The 21,248-nt window shown below is 41.1% G+C and overlaps 1 pseudogene; it reads left to right on the top strand.

Annotated features, from left to right (window-relative positions):
- Positions 1 to 598: 598 nt before the first annotated feature.
- Positions 599 to 19,759, top strand: LOC123843622 (large ribosomal subunit protein eL6-like; annotated as a pseudogene).
- The last annotated feature ends 1,489 nt before the right edge of the window (positions 19,760 to 21,248 follow it).

The raw sequence follows: 21,248 nt of genomic DNA, 5'->3' as shown, positions 1-21,248 counted from the left end.
CTGGCATAAAAAATAGACATGGACTGGGGCGTCTGGCTGGCTCAGTGGGTAAAGCGTCTGATTTCAGCTCAGGTCATGGTCTTGGGGTCCTGGGATCCAGCCCTGAATTGGGCTCTACACTCAGGGGGGAGTCTGCTTGTCCCTCTCTCTCTGCCCCTCCCCCCTACTCAGGCTCGCTCTCTCTGTCTCCCTCTTTCTCTCAAGTGAAATAAATAAAATCTTAAAAAATAAAAATAGAAACAAGGGCGCCTGGGTAGCTCAGTCATTAAGCATTTGCCTTCAGCTCAGGTCATGATCCCAGGTCCCGGGATCGAGCCCAGCATCAGGCTCCCTGCTCCATGGGAAGCCTGCTTCTCCCTCTCCCACTCACCCTGCTTGTGTTCCCTCTCTCGCTGTGTCTCTTTCTGCCAAATAAATAAATGAAATCTTTAAAAAAAAAATAGACACAGACTAATGTAACAGAATTGAGAGCCTGGAAATAAACATTTGCATATATGGTCAACTAATATTTGACAAAGAAGCCAAGAATACTCAATGGGAAAAGGACAGTCTTTTCAATTAATGGTGCTGGGAAAACTGGATATTCACATGTAGTAGAATGAAATTGGACCCATATCTTATACCAGTCACAAAAATTAACTTGAAATGGAATAAAGACTTAAATACAAGACTTGAAACCATAAAACTTCAAGAAGTGAACATAGGGAAAAAGATCCTTGACATTGGTCTTGGCAATGACTTTTTGGATCTGACACAAAAAGTACCAGCAACAAAAGCAAAAACAAACAAGTGGGACCATGTCAAACCAAAAAGCTTCTGCACAGCAAATGAAACAATAGACAAAATGAAAATGGAACCCATGGAATGGAATGTATGAGATAGAGGGTTAAAATACAAAAAACTCCTACAACTTAAAAGGAAAAGCAAAAACAAAACAAAGAACAACAACAAAAAAACACCCAATCTGACTAAAAATGCACAGGGAATCTGAATAGTTATTTTTCCAAAGAAGATATTCAAATGGCCAAGAGGTACATAAAAAGATGCTTAACATCTTTGTAGATATTCCCCTGAAGAATCACGAGATTTAGAAATGGTGGCGTGGCATGTTCCAGGTATAAGGGGCAACGACTCTCCTCTTTCCCTCTTAATTGGCCATGGTTCCAAACAGATAACAGAGAGCATTCAAAAGCTCAAGTGGTACCCCAAGAGAACATGCACATTAGTTGAGAGAGAACTTGCTGGCAGATTTGGAGATGTCAAAGCTAGTCCAATGGAATGAAGCAACAAAGGGTGCAGTTTGGACTTGCTCTGGGATTCAGTTGAGTTTGTGAATTTCTTCTTGATGGCAAGGTGAGAGGAAACAAACTTAAAGACCAGACTCCTAAGTTCTAGCACTTTAGATGCCAGCAGGGGACCAACAGAGAACAAGATGGAGAAACAAATGCTGCCTCCCCACCAGTGACACAGTAGCATTTGTGTAAGCCAGGAGGGTCAAACATCAATCCCAAAGAGTTGGAGTCCAAATCCTGAATTTGACTTAAAGCTTAAATGACTGAGAAATCACCAAAGTAACTAGGCTTATCTGGAGATGATGGTAAGATCCTATTAATAATAATGTCACCATTATTACATCAGAGAGCACAAGGGAGTGGGGTAGAGTACGCTGTGATAGAAATCAATTTGTGGAAAGACAATACAAGTTACATTCTGTCACCTAATGCCGAAGTTTGTGGTCTATCAAATTTACATCACTAAGTTTTCTTTAACCAAGTCTACTCTAAATAGAATATTGGATGGATGACTTTCTAGATTTTCAGGTACTATTATAAATACCTACACAGCACTATAAAAAATTAAAGATTTCAGGGACGCCTGGGTGGCTCAGACGGTTAAGCGTCTGCCTTCAGCTCAGGTCATGATCCCAGGGTCCTGGAATCGAGTCCCGCATCGGGCTCCCTGCTCAGTGGGGAGTCTGCTTCTTCCTCTCCCTGTGCCTGCCTCTCTCCTTGCTTGTGTTCTCTCTCTTTCTCTATGTCAAATAAATAAATAAAATCTTAAAAAAAAAATTAAAGATTTCGTATATTTTACTAGCTGGAAAAATGTTACGGGTAAAATCTAAATTATACTTTTTGGGAGTCAAATGATCAATATTCCTTGCTAATCTTCAATATCAAAAAATAAATGGATCACTTGAAGTAATACAGGAATAGGACTTGTTCCTGTTTGTAATATAAACCCCTTTCAATGGTTACTTATGACTACTTGTTCACTCTTTAAGGCAAATCAAGTTACTCCGGGAGACATAACCACAACCCCCCCTTGGATCCTACCTTCTGGTCCTTGGTCTTTTTCATAGCAAGCCAACTCAGGACAGGGTCAGTTCTGCCTTCCGGTTTATGCCCTTCCAGGTTATGCACAGCCATTATACCCCTTTCCCTGCTTACTGGTAATTTTTTTCTCCTTTAGCAAAAAGTAGGTTTTCTTCTGGAAAATATCCTGGAGACCTTGGTTTTTAAAGTTTAATGGCTTTTACAAGAACTTGTGATTTAGAACAACAACAACAAAACAGCTTCCTAAACCAGCTACATGTTATGCACAATATTAGAACTTGTCCTAGTATTTCAGACAACTATAGAGGAGGAGATAGCCTGTGTTCACTAAAATGATGGGTTCATTGAAAAGGTTTTACACCAATTTGCAAGGGACAAAAGATGCCTTTATTTTGATTTGCTTTTTCATTCTTGTTAAATAAAACTCGAAATAACTCACAAAATATTCATGGTCGCTGCACTCGTTTAAGAAAGGGGTAGTCTGTTAACAATATTTCCCTAGATATATGAATAAGCAAAGGCAATTTATAAAGAAAAATGTGTACTATTGTAATAATAATTACTGTTATCATTCATACTACCCTATCACTTAATTCTCAATTTAAGTATTTAAGTACATTTCCAGATAAATTTTACACTCCTGTAAGAAAGAAACCTTTATCATGCATCTTAATTTTATCTGAGATACCTACTAAAGGTCTTTTCACATAGTGGGGCTTTCATATACACGTACTGTAGATATATACATGTATATATTCTAAATACGTCATATATATAAAATATATACACATATATCTCATACACATATCTAATATTTTCATACTTGGTGTGATTCTTATTTTAATAGACTTTTTTTTTTCACTAGGGAGAGAAAGCCAAATAAAAAGATTTAAGATCTTAGAGACCCACGTTAGACCTTGAAACGTTAATGATACTACGAATTCCTAAGCGGTGTGCTAACCAGACCCGACGAAACGGGCGAGAGCAGAACAGGGGACTGGAGTTGGCAGGAGAGCCCCCCAGTGTGGGCCAGTCCGGTGACATAAGGACACTAGAGCAGGTGCCCTGATGTCTTGTGAAAGTTCTCCCCGGGGCAGGATGCAAATCCCTCCCTTTCCGTATTCTGAAGCCGTAAATGGGGCGCACCCACCGTAACTGCAGACTTGCCCAGTTCCTTCAGCACGCGGCCGACCCAGAGCCAGAAGCCGCGCCGCGGGGCGCTCTTCGGCCCGGAGGGCATGCTTTGCCCGGATGCGCAAAGGTGCAGGGGCGAAGCCCGGAAGGCTCCCGCTCGAATTCCGCGGGCAGGGCCCTAACTCGGTTGCCTGTTGGACCTGCCAACCGCAATCAGCGCGTGAGACGTGCAAGCAGCTGTCCGGCGAGAGCCTGGGACGCCGGCTGCACCGCCGCCCTTATCAAGCATGACTGCGTTTTAATGCCGTGGAAGTAATTCCAGAGGGAAAGATGGGACTGTGGCAACTTGTCTGTTTCCAAGATGAGACTTCGAGACCCGACCGAAAGGCTCGAGCTGGGCCCAGTCCCCCGAGGCTCGGTGCCACGGCCTGTGGAGAGCGACCCTGGCCCGCTGTGTGCGCGTTTGCACATTCTCGGTTGTGGTCGTCAACCTGTCATCCTCAGCTGTAATTACCTCTTTTCCGGCTTATTCTCTAATCAGCGTCACATGCTGCGTAAATCTACCGCCCGTGCACATCCTCCACCGACCTCTTGGTGACTCCAACACCCAGGGTGCTCAACACCCGCAGAGCGCCCGACTGCATTCTCAATGCTTTTGAAGCGGGTTCTCCTGGTTGCCTTTCCCTTCCCTCCTTCCTTCTCATTTCTATGGCTTCATCTATGCAAATAGGGTCCGCCTAAGGCCTAAAACTGCATTGCACTGCACACTCTGGCCCCTTCAGGATCAAAAGCGAATTATCTTTGCCTTAATTTCCCCCTTTGGTAAGAGGTAGGAGGATTAGTATAGGGAAGCCAGGCAGGACAATAAACCAAATTCTTCCACATTTCACATTTTAAAAAAATTGATTACTAAATGCATATTACTAATCACATCGTTTCGTGTATGCAAAAGAAACCGAGAGAGAGAGAATCAAGATGTTATCCACTGCTAATTACAGATTAGAGGATTAAGTTGGAAAGAATCTCACTGTAGGAAAATGGTAAAGGGGAAAAAAAAACACAAGTCAAGAAGCCTAATATTGTTACTATTCAACAGAGACAACAAATAAAGAAAACAGAGTTTAAGCCTTTCTTCAAAGGATTGTAGAAGCAATTTGATGGATTATTACAATCCAATTAGCTGGTTGTTTTTTTTTTTTTTTAAACAATCAGAAGTTCAAACTCTACCATCAGTACATTTCTAAAACAAAAGAACTCAGGGAATGGCAGAATCTCCCCAACAAAGACAGAAAAGAAAAGGGGCTCAATAATTTTATAGCAATGGGTTCCTTACCATGAAATTCTCCATTGCAGTCCCAGTTGTGCTACCTTTTGCAGACTATCCTCTGTTCCCTCATAATATCATAAGCTTTACACCTGAGCTATCTAGACAGGGGCACTTTCCCAATATGACTCTGAAACCTTATTGGTCATGTTAAATTAATCTTAGCCTACAAAGTAGAATACATGTTCTTGTGCCTCAGAAATGTATTTGTTCATTTTTTGGTGTTTCGAGGAATAAATTATATCACCGCATAATGCAACATAACAATTCCACGGCTCACTGTGCTCATTATACTGATTGAACTTGTCCGCCAAGAGCGAGGTTTTGAAAGTTAACAGCTTCAAATCTCCAAACCCAGTGAATTGATACTATCTATCAAACAAACATGGTGTGGCCTGGAGAAGTGACAAGAAAAAATCTGTGCCTTTTGCTGAAAATAAATAGCATTTAAATGTCTGTAAGTCTCCCTCATTAAGGAATAAAATGATTCTTTCTTTAATTTAAACTAACAGTTTTGGGGCGCCTGGGTGGCTCAGTCATTGAGCGTCTGCCTTCGGCTCAGGTCATGATCCCAGGGTCCTGGGATCGAGCCCCGCATCGGGCTCCCTGCTCTGCGGGAAGCCTGCTTCTCCCTCTCCCACTCGCCCTGCCTGTGTTCCCTCTCTCACTGTGTCTCTCTGTGTCAAATAAATAAATAAAATCTTAAAAAAAATTAACAGTTTTAAGTGGGAGAGTAGAAAATAAAATTTTCTTACCATTTTTAAAATTATATTGGCATACCTCATGATTTACTTGATTCATGTCCTATAACATATAATGTAGGTAGCCTGTCTAAAACTTCCACTATTCTTCAGTCAGTATGGAAATATAACTAATCATGAATATTTATAAAAGTGGGAGTAATATTTCTTTAGGTGAGTTATGATTAGCTCAGTTTTGTGGGGAAAGAAGCAGAAAAACCTGAAAGCTAATGTGATGTTATTTTTTTCTGCTAATGCAGATAAATCTGCCCCTAATAAAAGGCAGAGGTTTATTGCAAAATGCAGTTACAGATAATAGTTGATTGTGATGTAAATGATACAATTTTATCTCATCGGGGAAGCAAAGGTAATTGAAATCTTTAGATCATTTCCACATTTTAAGTATTCATTTATACTTTTTTCCAAATGAAATATTTTGCCATATCTATCGTGTTGTAACTTTGGAATCTAAATATAGTGATAAAAGAGTGACTTGGATTTAATTTTTAGAGTTGACAAATCATTCAATCATTTATTCCAAAACTATCATGGAGCATCTTCTATATGCCACATGGGGTTAGAACTGTAAGACATTCACAACTGGAGCCCCAAGGGAGGTTACAGCTTAGCGGTTTTGAGTTTGCACTATTTCTCTATTTTTCCAAGTCTGACAGTCATCCTAATCTCCTTTGACTAACAGCTGCCTTCATACTAAAGGTGTGACCCGTGGCTGTGGTACAGAATTTTCCCTTTGAGAGGAGATCTCACCGGGTGGGGAGCGAACCTGCCAGTGTTCCCAGCATCTCTACCCCCAGGAACAGTGATGGAGCAGATCAACTGGGCAACTTGGAATCAAAATACCGTAGTTTGGGCTTCATTTTCTCTTTAAGTTGGTTGGCACATCAAGAGGAGCTGCTAACCTTCTAAGAACAACCAAAATTCCTGTTATCTTCCTTCATTCCCTCTCCTTCCATGCCAGTGACCTCCCAGAGGACTCTGCAGCATGGCTGAGTAAGAACATGCTTCAGAGGTGAGAAGACAGAAGTACCGTTTTCTGTTTGTTCTACTTTGGACGTACTATGTAGCATTCTGTTTGTCTTTTCTGGTTTTAATGAGGTGTAACTGGCACACAAGAAACTCATGTGTTTAAAGCAGTTTGAGAAGTTTTGGCACACTTGTCTATCTGTAAAAGCACATCACAGTCCCGGTAATGAACAAATCAACCTCAAAAATGCTTCATGCCCCTCTGGTACTTGGCATTCTAAGCCCCAGCTTTCTCAATTGTAAAACCAGCATGAACATATCAACCTCATAATGTTTTAGTAACAATTTACAAAATTCACAGGAGCACACTAGGTAGCAGGAGATGGGGTTGTGTTAGATCCTTATCCCCAGTTTGCATTTAGGGAACATGCAGGAATCATCAAGTTCAGACTGACTGTATCATTTTATGCTTCTCGTCATCTTCCCTCTGATAAGTCAAATCTGTTCTCATGCTTAAAACCAGAAACAAAAGATTCCTGTGTAAGCTCCACATGGGTTTGCTGAGCTATCTGTGGAGGACAGAACTGGGCATTTTGAACTATCCAGGGAGTGGATGGTAACTACAGACACAATCCCTAGTTCTGACTGACCGCTAAGCCAAAGTCTGTATGTGAATGTGGAAGGGAAGAGTATATGAAGGGCAGTGATGTTACTACCCGAAGAGAGTGTGATCTTTCATCAACAGCTGACACCAGGGGATGGAGATTCACACAATTCTGTCAACAAGGATGAACAAGGTGATACAGAGGGACTCTTAGCTCCCGGGAGAAAGCTGAGCTTACCTGAGTCCACGTGGAATCAGTCAGTACTTACTTCTGTAGATGTTTAAATGAATATGGTTGAGACATGATACTTCTTTGAGAATAGTTTGTTTTCATGTACCTGTGTAGGGAAAAAAAAGGGGGAAGAATTGGAAGGGGAGCAGAATCTGCCACCCTAAAATATCCCTTTTGGGCATAAAGACTATTTTAGGCTGATTATTATTTTTTTAAGATTTTATTTATTTATTTGAAAGAGAAAGAGAGAGACGGAGAGAATGAGCAGGACAGAAGGAGAGGGACAAGCGGACTCCCTGCGGACAAGGAGCCCGATTGAGGGCTCCATCCCCGGCCCCCAGGATCATGACCTGAGCTGAAGGCAGACACTTAACTGACTCAGCCACCCAGGTGTCCCTAGTCTGATTATTTTTAAGAAACAGCAGACATAGCAAAAGCTCTGAAAACCTAGTAGAAGTTACCCTCTTGCAAGAGACATTTACAAGAGAAACCTGCAATTGTAAGGGCATCTCCCTCTCTGTACCAGGAAGAGAAGGACCACTTGAACTCCAGAAACTTCTATCAATGGAGAAGGCAGGGACCTAAATCCGTATAACAACCTTACCCTTGATGACTGTACTTTTCCTGATAGCCTCCCATAACGGACTCCCTACAGCCAACATCTTTTGTCTTTAGCTGGAGATGGTATTTAAGGTGGTGGGTTGGCCTATTTCAGGGAGTTATTCAGTTTTCCTGGGTCTCTCCCATGCATACAGGAGGTATTAAACTTCTGTTTCTTCTCTTGTTAATCTGTCGTTTTATTACTGTGTTTGTTTGTGTGTGTGTGTGTGTGTGTGTGTGTGTGCGCGCGCGCATATGTGCGTGCATGTGTGTTCAGGGTCTCAGCCAAGACCCTAGAAGGATAGAGGTAAAATTGTTTTGCCTTTCCCACAAAACTGTCTTAAGGAACCCACTTGCTTGTGAGAAAAGGAATGGATGGAATTATTTCATATCTTAAAAGAAGTCAGTAGGAAGTCCAGGTCTGACTGTAACCCTTTTCTAATTTAAAAACTGACATTTAGTTGGTTAGGTTGTTTTGATTTGAATCTTGCTAGTTTTCTAACTGTTAAAATTCACATGTTTAAAATAATCTTCAAGCAGTAGATGATTCAAAGCAATATAAGTTTGTTCAAGTGGAATTTGGAAAATTTATTTTAAAAGCACACTATGTCATTAAATTATCCATACCCCAACACACACAGGCCTATAAAATATGTTAATTCATTGTTTTCCAGCTTGGGATCTCACATTTCTAACACAGCCCATTTTTTTTTATTGTGCTTTCTAAAACAGTAAGTATGTTGAGGAACATTGGAAATGGTAGAAATGGAACTATTTTTTAAAGTTTTGAAAACAGAGGAAATGGATTAGATTCAATCATAAGAAAGAGCCATTTGCCCAGCCAAAATCATTCAAGTATAACGATTTTTATGGTTCATCCTAAATACTTTGGGTTCTCTACGAGAATTTCAGGAGAGAGTCTACCTCTAGAAGGGCACACTTTGTACATTTTGGTTCTTTTGAAGGATCTCTGCTGACAAAGAAAAACAACAGAAATGGACTCATAAACACAGAAAATAAACAGGTGGTTGCCAGAGGGGAGATGGGTGGGGGGATGGGCAAAACAGATGAAGGGAATTAAGAGGTACGCACTTACAGTTATAAAATATATAAATCACTGAGATAAAAGTACAGCATACGGAATATAGTCAATAATACTATAATAACTTTGGTGACAAATGGTGACTACAATTATTGTGGTGAGTGCTGAGTAATGCATGAAATTGGTGAATCACTATGTTGTACACATGGACCTAATGTAACATTGTATGTTAACTATACTTCAATAAAAAATACTAATGCGGGACGCCTGGGTGGCTCAGTTGGTTAAGCGACTGCCTTCGGCTCAGGTCATGATCCTGGAGTCCCAGGATCGAGTCCCGCATCGGGCTCTCTGCTCAGCAGGGAGTCTGCTTCTCCCTCTGACCCTCCCCCCTCTCATGCTCTATCTCATTCTCTCTCTCAAATAAATAAAAAGAAAAAAAAATCTTAAAAAAAATACTAATCCGAAGATCATTATCAAAATAGTATGAAACAGAATTTACTACCATAGTAAAAGGAAGGTACACCATGACCGATTATTATTTCTAGAACGCAAGGATGGTTCCTTGGTTCCTTGGTTCTCCTTTAACCTGTATTACACTGAATTTTAATTCAACGTAATACAGGTTAAAGGAGAAAAAAACCCACATAATCATCTCAACACAGGCAGAAAAAACATTTGCCAAAACTCAATACCATTTCATGATAAAAACATTTAAAAAATAGAGATAGAAAAAAATTTCTTCAAAATGCTAAAGGCCATGTAAGAAAAAAACCCAGAGCTAAAATACTCTATGGTGAAAGACAGAAAGTTTCCTCCCCAAGGTTAAGAATAAAACAAGGATGCCAGCTTTTGCCACTTGTATTCAACATATAATTGGAAGTTCTAGCCACAGAAAAAAGGCAAGAAGTAAAAGGCATCGAAATTCTAAAGGATGAAGTAAAATTATCCCTCTTTACAGATGACATGATCTTTTAGGTAGAAAACTTTAAATACGCCACAAAAAACCATTAGAGCTAGTAAACAAATACAGAACACAAAATCAACAAACAAAAATCAGTTGTGTTTCTATATACTAACAACACACAACTTGAAAAGGAAACTAAGGAAAACAATTCCATTTAAAATACCACCAAAGGAGGGGGAAAGATGGCAGAGGAGTAGGGGACCCTATTTCAACTGGTCCTCGGAATTGAGCTGGATATCTACCAGACCACTCTGAGCACCCACGAAACCAGCCTGAAATGTAAGAAGATCTGGATCTCTACAAACAGAATATCGCAGGTGGTTGGTTTTGAGGTATGAAGCGGGGAGCCGTGATTCTGCCGGCAGATATCGGAGGATAAACGGCAGCGGGAGGGATCCTGGACGTGGAGATCCGACACCACCGGTGAGTGACAGCCTCCCGCCCGGGGGACAGGGCACAGACTCGCAGACCAGACCGGTAGCATCGGGAAAGGACTTTAGGGCAGCCCCTGGGGTGCAAAACCAGACTGGCGGGGTCCCACGCATGCGAATCGCAGCCCACCCCCCCCAACAGAAACTAGAGCGACAGTCACCCGCACGCGAACTGCAGCCTCCAAGACGGAAACCCGGTGCGCTGGGGTCCTGCCGGTGAACTGCAACCCCTGGGAGTGGAAACCCCAAGCGGCGGAGTCTCGCGCGCAAACTGGGAGCTGATGGCGGTTTTAGAAGCACAAAGGGCAGAGACGGGCCGACCTGGAGGTAGGACTGGGAGCGCTGCAGAGGGGCGCACAACCCAGGACGCTGCAGTTTATAGCGACACGGACAGAAACGGAGATGGTATGGCCTGGAGAGCTCACTGAAGAAGAGACTGAGGTCTCTCTGCTCTGAGGCAGAGGGTTGGAAACAGTCTCTTCTGCTCTGACTCGCGGAAGAGACGCGGAAAGCCGCCAGGGAAAGGCGCCAGAGAACAAAAGCCCCAAAGACTGATTCCCACTGAGCCCATCCCCCGCCACAGGGGCGCAGGGCAACTCCACCCAAACCGGGTTGCCTGAGTAACAGCATGGCAGGCCCCTCCCGCAGAAGACAGTCTGGGAAAACAAGAGGCCAGAAACCCTAAGGTCCCAAGAAAACAGGTGCATCTTGCTTGGGTTCTGGTCAATAATTTAGACTCTATACATTCCCTCAAACACCCATCAACAGAATGACTAGGAGGAGGAGCCCCCAAAACAGAAAAGACTCAGAGATTATGATTTATGCTGCAAATTTACAAATGGATGCAGATATAACCAAGATGTCGGAGATGGAATTCAGGCTAGCAATTGTGAAGACAATGGCTAGAATGGAGAAATCAATTAATGGCAACATAGAGTCTCTAAGGGCAGAAATGAAAGGGGAATTGGCAGAACTTAAAAATGCTATCAATGAGATCCATTCCAATCTAGATAATCTAACAGCTAGGGTAACTGAGACAGAAGAGAGAATAAGCGATCTGGAAGACAGTATAATAGATAAAAAGGGAAAAGAGGAGGCCAGGGAAAAACAACTCAGAATCCATGAAAATAGACACAGAGAAATAAGTGACACCATGAGGCGTTCCAATGTCAGAATCATTGGAATCCCGGAGGGAGTGGAGAGAGAGAGAAGGCTAGAAGATGTATTTGAGCAAATTGTAGCTGAGAACTTCCTTAATCTGGGGAATGAAACAAACATTCGAGTCCTAGAGGCAGAGAGGACCACTCCTAAGATCAAGGAAAACAGGCCAACACCCCGGCATGTAATAGTAAAACTTGCAAATCTTAGAACCAAGGAAACCATCTTAAGGGCAGTTAGGGGGAAGAGATTCCTTACGTACAGAGGGAGGAACATCAGAATAACGTCAGACCTATCTACAGAGACCTGGCAAGCCAGAAAGGCCTGGCAAGACATATTCAGGGTACTAAATGAGAATAACATGCAGCCAAGAATACTTTATCTGGCAAGGCTTTCATTTAGAATGGATGGAGAGATGCAGAGCTTCCACGACCGGCAGAAACTGAAAGAATATGTGACCACTAAGCCGGCCCTGCAAGAAATATTAAGGGGGGTTCTCTAAAAGGAGAAAGACCCCAAGAGTGATCTACAACAGAAATTTTCAGGGACAATCTATAAAAAAACGTCTTCACGGGCAACATGATGACAATAAATTCATATCTTTCAATAATCACTCTCAACGTGAATGGCCTAAACGCTCCCATAAAACAGCACAGGGTTGCAGATTGGATAAAAAGACAGGACCCATCCATATGCTGTCTACAAGAGACTCATTTTGAACCTAAAGATACATCCAGACTGAAAGTGAAGGGATGGAGAGCCATCTTCCATGCCAGCGGACCTCAAAAGAAAGCGGGGGTAGCAATTCTTACATCAGACAAATTAGATTTTAAACTGAAGTCTGTAATTAGAGACACAGAAGGACACTATATCATTCTTAAAGGACACTATATCATTATCAACAAGAAGATCTAACAATTGTAAATATCTATGCCCCCAACATGGGAGCAGCCATCTACATAAGCCAACTGTTAACCAAAATAAAGAGTCATATTGATAACAATACGTTAATTGTAGGAGACCTCAATACTCCACTCTCAGCAATGAACAGATCATCTAAGCAGAAAATCAACAAGGAAACAAGAGCTTTGAATGATACATTGGACCAGATGGACCTCATAGATATTTACAGAACATTCCACCCTAAAACAACAGAATACTCATTCTTCTCGAGCGCACATGGAACTTTCTCCAGAATAGACCATATACTGGGTCACAAATCAGGTCTCAACCGATACCAAAAGATTGAGATTATTCCCTGCATATTCTCAGACCACAGTGCTCTAAAACTGGAACTCAATCACAAGAAAAAATTTGGCAGAAATTCAAACACTTGGAAGCTAAAGACCACTCTGCTCAAGAATGTTTGGGTTAACCAAGAAATCAAAGAAGAACTTAAACAATTCACGGAAATCAATGAGAACAAAACCACATTGGTCCAAAACCTATGGGATACTGCAAAGGCGGTCCTAAGGGGGAAATACATAGCCATCCAAGCCTCACTCAAAAAAATAGAAAAATTCCAAATTCACCAACTAACTCTACACCTTAAAGAACTAGAGAAAAAGCAACAAACGATGCCTAAGCCACGCACTAGAAGAGAGATAATTAAAATTAGAGCAGAAATCAATGAATTAGAAACCAGAAACACAGTAGATCAAATCAACAAAACTAGAAGTTGGTTCTTTGAAAGAATTAATAAGATCGATAAACCAGGGCGCCTGGGTGGCTCAGTTGGTTAAGCGACTGCCTTCGGCTCAGGTCATGATCCTGGAGTCCCTGGATCGAGTCCCGCATCAGGCTCCCTGCTTGGCAGGGAGTCTGCTTCTCCCTCTGACCCTCCCCCCTCTCATGTGCTCTCTCTCATTCTCTCTCAAATAAATAAATAAAATCTTTAAAAAAAAAAAAAAAGATCGATAAACCACTGGTCAGACTTATCCAAAAGAAGAGAGAAAGGACCCAAACTAATAAAATTATGAATGAAAGGGGAGAGATCACGACTAACACCAAGGAAATAGAAACAATTATTAGAAATTATTATCAACAACTATATGCCAATAAACTGAGCAATCTGGATGAAATGGAGGCCTTACTGGAAACATAAACTGCCAAGACTGAAACAGGAAGAAATTGACAACCTGAATAGGCCAATAACCAGTAACGAGATTGAAGCAGTGATCAAAAACCTCCCAAAAAACAAGAGTCCAGGGCCTGATGGATTCCCTGGGGAATTCTACCAAACATTCAAAGAAGAAATAATACCTATTCTCCTGAAGCTGTTTCAAAAAATAGAAACAGAAGGAAAACTTCCCAACTCATTCTATGAGGCCAGCATTACCTTAATCCCCAAACCAGGCAAAGATCTCATCAAAAAGGAGAATTTCAGACCAATATCCCTGAGGAATATGGATTCCAAAATCCTCAACAAAATCCTAGCTAATAGGATCCAACAATACATTAAAAGGATCATCCACCATGACCAAGTGGGACTTATCCCCGGGATGCAAGGGTGGTTCAACATTCGCCAATCAATCAATGTGATAGAACACATTAATAAGAGGAGCGAGAAGAACCATATGGTCCTCTCAATTGATGCAGAAAAAGCATTTGACAAAATACAACATCCTTTCCTGATTAAAACTCTCCAGAGTATAGGGATAGAGGGAACATTCCTCAAGTTCATAAAATCCATCTATGAAAAACCCACAGCAAATATCATCCTCAATGGGGAAAAGATGAGAGCTTTTCCCTTAAGATCAGGAACACGTCAAGGTTGCCCACTCTCACCACTGTTGTTCAACATAGTACTAGAAGTCCTAGCAACAGCAATCAGATAACAAAAAGAAATAAAAGGTATTCAAATTGGCAAAGAAGAAGTCAAACTCTCTCTTTTCGCAGACGACATGATACTTTATGTGGAAAACCCAAAAGACTCCACCCCCAAATTACTAGAACTCATCCAGCAATTCAGTAATGTGGCAGGATACAAAATCAATGCACAGAAATCAGTTGCTTCCTTATACACTAACAACGCAACTGTAGAAAGAGAAATTAGAGAAACGATTCCATTTACAACAGCACCAAAAACCATAAGATACCTCGGAATAAACCTAACCAAAGAAATAAAAGATCTGTACTCTAGGAACTACAAAACACTCATGAAAGAAATTAAAGATGCCACAAAAAGATGGAAAAATATTCCATGCTCATGGATCGGAAGAATAAACATTGTTAAAAGTCTATGCTACCCAGAGCAATCTATACCTTCACTGCCATCCCGATCAAAATTCCAATGACATTTTTCAAAGTGCTGGAACAAACAATCCTAAAATTTGTATGGAATCAGAAAAGACCCCGAATCGCCAAGGAGATGTTGAAAAAGACAAACAAAGCAGGGGGCATCACGTTGCCCGATTTCAAGCTATATTACAAATCAGTGATCACCAAGACAGCATGGTACTGGCACAAAAACAGACATACAGACCAATGGAACAGAATAGAGAACCCAGATATGGACCCTCAACTCTATGGTCAAATAATCTTTGACAAAGCAGGAAAAAACATGCAATGGAAAAAAGTCTCTTCAATAAATGGTGCTGGGAAAATTGGACAGCCACATGCAGAAGAATGAAACTCGACCATTCTCGAACACCATTCACAAAGATAAACTCAAAGTGGATGAAAGACCTCAATGTGAGACAGGAATCCATCCAAATCCTAGAGGAGAGCATAGGCAGTAACCTCTTTGACATCGCCCACAGCAACTTCTTTCAAGATACATCTCCAAAAGCTAGTGAAACAAAAGCAAAAAGGAACTTTTGGGACTTCATCAAGTTAAAAAGCTTCTGCACAGCAAAGGAAACAGTCAACAAAACAAAGAAGCAACCCACAGAATGGGAGAAGATATTTGCAAATGACACTACAGATAAAGGGCTGGTATCCAAGATCTATAAAGAACTTCTCAAACTCAACACCCAAAAAACAAATAATCAAGTCAAAAAGTGGGCAGAAGAGATGAATAGACACTTCTCTGAAGAAGACATACAAATGGCTAACAGACACATGAAAAAATGTTCATCATCATTAGCCATCAGGGAAATCCAAATCAAAACCACACTGAGATACCACCTTACACCAGTTAGAATGGCAACAATGGACAGGGAAAGAAACAACAAATGTGGGAGAGGTTGTGGAGAAAGGGGAACCCTCTTACACTGTTGATGGGAAGGCAAGTTGGTACAGCCACCTTGGAAAACAGTGTGGAGGTACCTCAAACAGTTAAAAATAGAGCTACCCTATGACCCAGCAATTGCACTCCTGGGTATTTACCCCAAAGACACAGATGTAGTGAAAAGAAGGGCCATATGCACCCCAATGTTCATAGCAGCCATGTCCGCAATAGCCAAACTGTGGAAAGAGCCGAGATGCCCTTCAACAGATGAATGGATAAAGAAGATGTGGTCCATATATACAATGGAATATTACTCAGCCATCAGAAAAGATGAATACCCAACTTTTACATCAACATGGATGGGACTGGAGGAGATTATGCTAAGTGAAATAAGTCAAGCAGAGAAAGTCAATTATCATATGGTTTCACTTATTTGTGGAACATAAGGAATAACATGGAGGACATTAGGAGAAGGAAGGGAAAAATGGGCGGGGGGAATTGGAGGGAGAGATGAACCATGAGAGACTATGGACCTGAGAAACAAACAGGGTTTTAGAGGGGAGGGGAAAGGGGGGATTGGTTAGCCCGGTGATGGGTATTAAGGAGGGCACGTACTGCATGGAGCACTGGGTGTTATACGAAAACAATGGATCGTGGATCACTACATCAAAAACTAATGATGCATTGTATGGTGACTAACATAACATAATAAAATTGAAAACTACAAAAAAAATCAAATACCACCAAAAAGAATGAAATACTTAGGAATAAACTTAATCAGAGAGGCTAAAGATTTATATACTGAAAAGTACCAAAAATTCTGAAAGAAATTGAAGACGACTTAAATGAATGGGAAGATATTCTATGCCCATGGATTCAAAGATGTGTACTGTTGAGATGACAATAGTACCCAAAGAGATCTACAGATTCAATGGTGTCCTTACTGACATCCCCATGATTTTCTTACAAAAACAGTAAAACCCATTCTAAAATGTATATGCAATTTCAAAGGAACATGAATAGCCAAAACAGTGCTGAAAAGAAAAAATTTGAAGAACTTAGACTTCCTACTTTCAAAACTTAATAAAAAGCTACAGTAATCAAATTAGTATGATACCGTTAGCAAGCCCTCTTGCTTGACTATAGACCCCAACAGTTATTTCTTACCACAGTTTCTTGAGGTGTTGACAATGACTGGAACATTCCAACCACCGGACCAGAAAAGCCCTGATAGCAATGGAATGCCTAGGACACCCCACATGTCACCTTCCCTGCCCATGATCACCACTGGACACATACTGACCCCCATCCATGATCATGCACTCTCCACCTGCTCTCTTGCACATTCCCCTAACCCCTGTCTATAAAACTCTAGGTGTCCATCTTGTGGGTAGAGAGGTCGGTTGTTAAGGCTTGAGCCTGCCACCTTCCCTAGCTGTCGGCACCCAAAATAAATTTCTCCCTTCTTTTTTCCAAACTCTTATCTCTTGAGTTATCAGCTTCTCTTGTGATGAGTTTATTTGAGTTTGTTAGGCAACAGTGTTGGCAAGCCCAGCCAGGAGCTGTGTTTTCAATTTGTCCAGCCTCCTCAGGATTTCCCGGGATGGAGTAGTTGGCCGCAGCAGTGCACCAGGGCTTACTGGTTCATTTCCTGGGTTCACAGCTGTAATACATCATTCAGTAACAGTACTGGCATAAAGACAGACATATATATCAATGGAATAGAAAACCCAGAAATAAACCTTCTCATATATGGTCAAATGATTTTTGACAAGGCTGCTAAGACCATTAAATGGGGAAAAGACAATCTTTTACCAAAATGTTGCTGGGAAAACTGGATATTGACATCCAAAAAAAAAAAAAAGCGGGACATCTTATCTTACATCATATATAAAATGGACTCAAAATGGGTCATAACAGCTAAAACTATAAAACTCTTAGAAGAAAGTTGGAGAAAATTTTATGGTGAAGGATTTGGTAGAGATTTGCCTGGGTATGACAAAGCACAGGTTTAAAAAAAAATAAATTGGACCCAATCAAAATGAACAACTATTATTGTATAGCAAAGGACAGTCTCAAAAGAGTGAAAAGTCATAAAATGGGAGAAAGTATTTGCAAACCATATATCTGATAAGGAATTAATATCCAGAATATAAAAAGAATTCCTACAAGTCAAAAACAAAAACAAAAAAACGCCTAAATAAAAGCCTGATGAAGGATTTATTTTTTATTTTTTGAAGATTTTATTTATTTATTTGACAGAGAGAGAGAGAGAGTAAAGGGAGAGCACACAAGCAGAGAGAGCCGCAGGCAGAGGGAGAAGGAGAAGCAGGGTCCCCATTGAGCAAGGAGCCCAATGCAGGGCTTGATCCTAGGACCCTGGGATCATGACTTGAGCTGAAGGCAGATGCTGAAGCCACCCAGGCACCCCACTGATGAAGGATTTAAACAGACATTTTTCCAAAGAAGATATACAAAGGGCCAATGTGCAGGTGAAAACATGCTCAATAAACATCGGTAGTCATCAGGGAAATGCAAATCAAAACCACAATGAGATACCACTTCACATCCATTTGGATGGCTATTATACAAAAATTAAAAAAAAAAAAAAAAGGAAAACTTCAAATGTTGGTGAGATTGTAGAGAAATTAGAAGCCTTGGGCATTGCCAGTGGGACTGTAAAATGATGCAACCACTATAGAAAACAATTTGGCAGTTCCTCAAGGTAAAATAAAAACTTTCTTTTTTTTAAAGATTTTATTTATTTACTTGACAGAGAGCGAGCGAGCACAAGCAGGGGGAGCGGCAGGCAGAGGGAGAGGGAGAAGGAGAAGCAGGATCCCCACTAAGCAGGATCCCCACTAAGCAGGAAGCCTTATGTGGGGCTCGATTCCAGGACCCTGGGATCATGACCTGGGCCGAAGGCAGACACTTAACCAACTAAGCCACCCACGTGTCCCTAAAATAAAAACATTTAAAAAATTTTTTTGATCTTTTGAAAAACAGTTAAAAATAATAATAGCAACAGTGTATTTGACTATGTATGCATATATACACACACACTATTATGTAAGCTTACATATAGGTGAAATGAAATGACTCCAATTATACAAGGAACTGGAGGGAGGAATTAAGAAATTTCATTTTCCTTCCCATCTTGCAAGGTGGCAGGTAAGAAAGTTGAGAAGTCAGATACCAAGGAGAGTAAACCTGAAGCCAAGAAGGCTGACACTGGTGCCAAGGTTAAGAAGGGCAACCTCAAGGCTAAAACGCCAAGAAAGAGCAGCCCCACTGCAGCCAAAACCCAGTCCTAGTCAGAGAGATTAGATATTCCCAATCAGCTATGTATTCCAGAAAGGCTATGTACAAGAGGAAGTATTCAGCTGTTCAATCCAGGATTAATCCAGTTCTTGCTACTGTCACAAAGCCAGTTGGTGGTGACAAGAACAGTGGAACCTGAGTGGTTAAACTTCACAAAATGCCTGGGTTTTATCCTACTCAAGATGCGCCGCAAAAGCTGTTGAATGACAGTAAAAAAACAAAAAAACAAAAAACAAAAAAACAAAACGTTCAGTTAGCATGTGAGGAAACTGGAAATGGCATCACTCCTGGCACCATTCTGACCATTCTCACTGGGCACCACAGAGGCAAGAGGGCGGTCTTCCTGAAGCAGCTGAGCAGTGGTTTGCTACTTGGGACCAGACCTCTGGCCCTCAATCGAGTTCCTCTGTGTGGAACACAACACAAATTTGTCATTGCCACCTCCACCAAAATTATATCAGGGGTGTGAAAATCCCAAACTTCTCACTGATGCTTCTCACTTCAAGATGATGATGATGTATAAACCCAGACACCAGGAAAGTGAGATCTTTGACAGAGAGAAAGAGAAATAAGAGATTACGGAGCGGTGCGAAGTTGATCAGAAATCTGTGTACTCGCAAATCCTACCAAAAATCAAAGCTGTTCCTCAGCTCCAGGGCTACCTTGCTCTGTGTTTTCTCTCACATGTGGAGTTTACCCTTACAAACTGGTGTTCTAAATTTCTTACAAGGAACCTAATGAAATAAGGGATCCATTATTTAGAAATAATTTTTTTTCTTTTTAAAGATTTATTTTAGAGAGAGGGCGTGAGCATGCATGCATGGGGGGAGGGGCAGAGGGAGAGAATCCCAAGCAGACTCCCCACTGAGCATGGAGCCCAATGTGGGGCTTGATGTGGGGCTCGATCTCACAACCCATGAGATCATGACCTAAGCCAAAACTAAGAGCTGACATTTAACTAACTAGCTACCCAGGTGCTCCAAGAATATTTTGTCTTTGTAAGGTACTTGTACTATATGTGAAGCAGTATAGTGTTACTTGAAAATAGACCTGTATTAATTGTAAATATATATTACAAACTCTAGGGCAACAGCTAAAGACTGTAAAAAAGTATAATCTACGTGTTAAGAAAGAAGAGAAGATGGAATCACATAAAACACTCAATTAAAATCACAAAAGGCAGAAAAAAGTGGAAGACAAAAAGAACCAATAAATAGAAACAGTGACATGATAGATATTAATCCAACTATACACCAATTAAGACAGAGACTGTCAGAGTGGATCAAAAAATAAGACCTAGCTATATGTTGTCTATAAGAAAACCACTTTTTTTTTTTTTTTTAAGATTTTGTTGTATTTATTTGTTAGAGAGAGAGAGCACAAGGAGGGGGAGCAGCAGAGGGAGAGGGAGAAGCAGACTCCCCACTGAGGAAGGAGCTCGATGCGGGACTCAATACCAGGGCCCTGGGATCATGACCTGAGCTGAAGGCAGATGCTTTAACCGACTGAGTCACCCAGGTGTCCTAAGAAAACCATTTTAAATGTTAAGACACGTATAGGTTAAAAGCAAAGGGATGGAAAAAACAATCCAATTAAAAAGTGGACAGAGGACCTGGACAGACATTTTTCCCCAAAGAAGACATACAGATGGTCAGCAGATATATGAAAAGATGCTCAGCATCACTAATCAAATAGTGAAATATGAATCAAAACCACAACAAGGGGGGGCACCTGGGTGGCTCAGTGGGTTAAGCGTCTGCCTTTGGCTCAGTTCATGATCCCAGGGTCCTGGAATCAAGTCCCATATTGGGCTCCCTGCTCAGCGGGGAGCCTGCTTCTCCCTCTCCCTGCCCCTCTGCCTGCTTGCGCTCACTCTCTCTGTCAAATAAATAAATAAAATCTTAAAAAAAAAACCCACAATGAGGGATCACCTCAAACCTGTTAGAATGGTTATCAACAAAAAGAAAAGAAATAGCAAGTGTTGCTAGGAATATGGAGAAAAGAGAACCATTGAGCACTGTTGGTAGGAATGTAAATTGGTACGGCCACTATGGAAAAGAGTATGGAGGTTCTTCAAAAAATTAAAAATAGAACTACCATATATTCTAGCAATTCCACTTCTGGGTATTTATCTGAGGAAACGAAAACACAATTTGAAAAGATCAATGCACCCACATGTTCATTACAACATTACTTACAATAGCCAA

Source organism: Mirounga angustirostris, unplaced genomic scaffold, assembly GCF_029215605.1.
Source record: "Mirounga angustirostris isolate CCGP_5_RB_7025 unplaced genomic scaffold, mMirAng1.0.hap1 SCAF_11, whole genome shotgun sequence".
Lineage (NCBI taxonomy): Eukaryota > Metazoa > Chordata > Mammalia > Carnivora > Phocidae > Mirounga > Mirounga angustirostris.
Note: the sequence above shows the minus strand (reverse complement) of the source record. Positions and strands in the feature narration are given on the sequence as shown.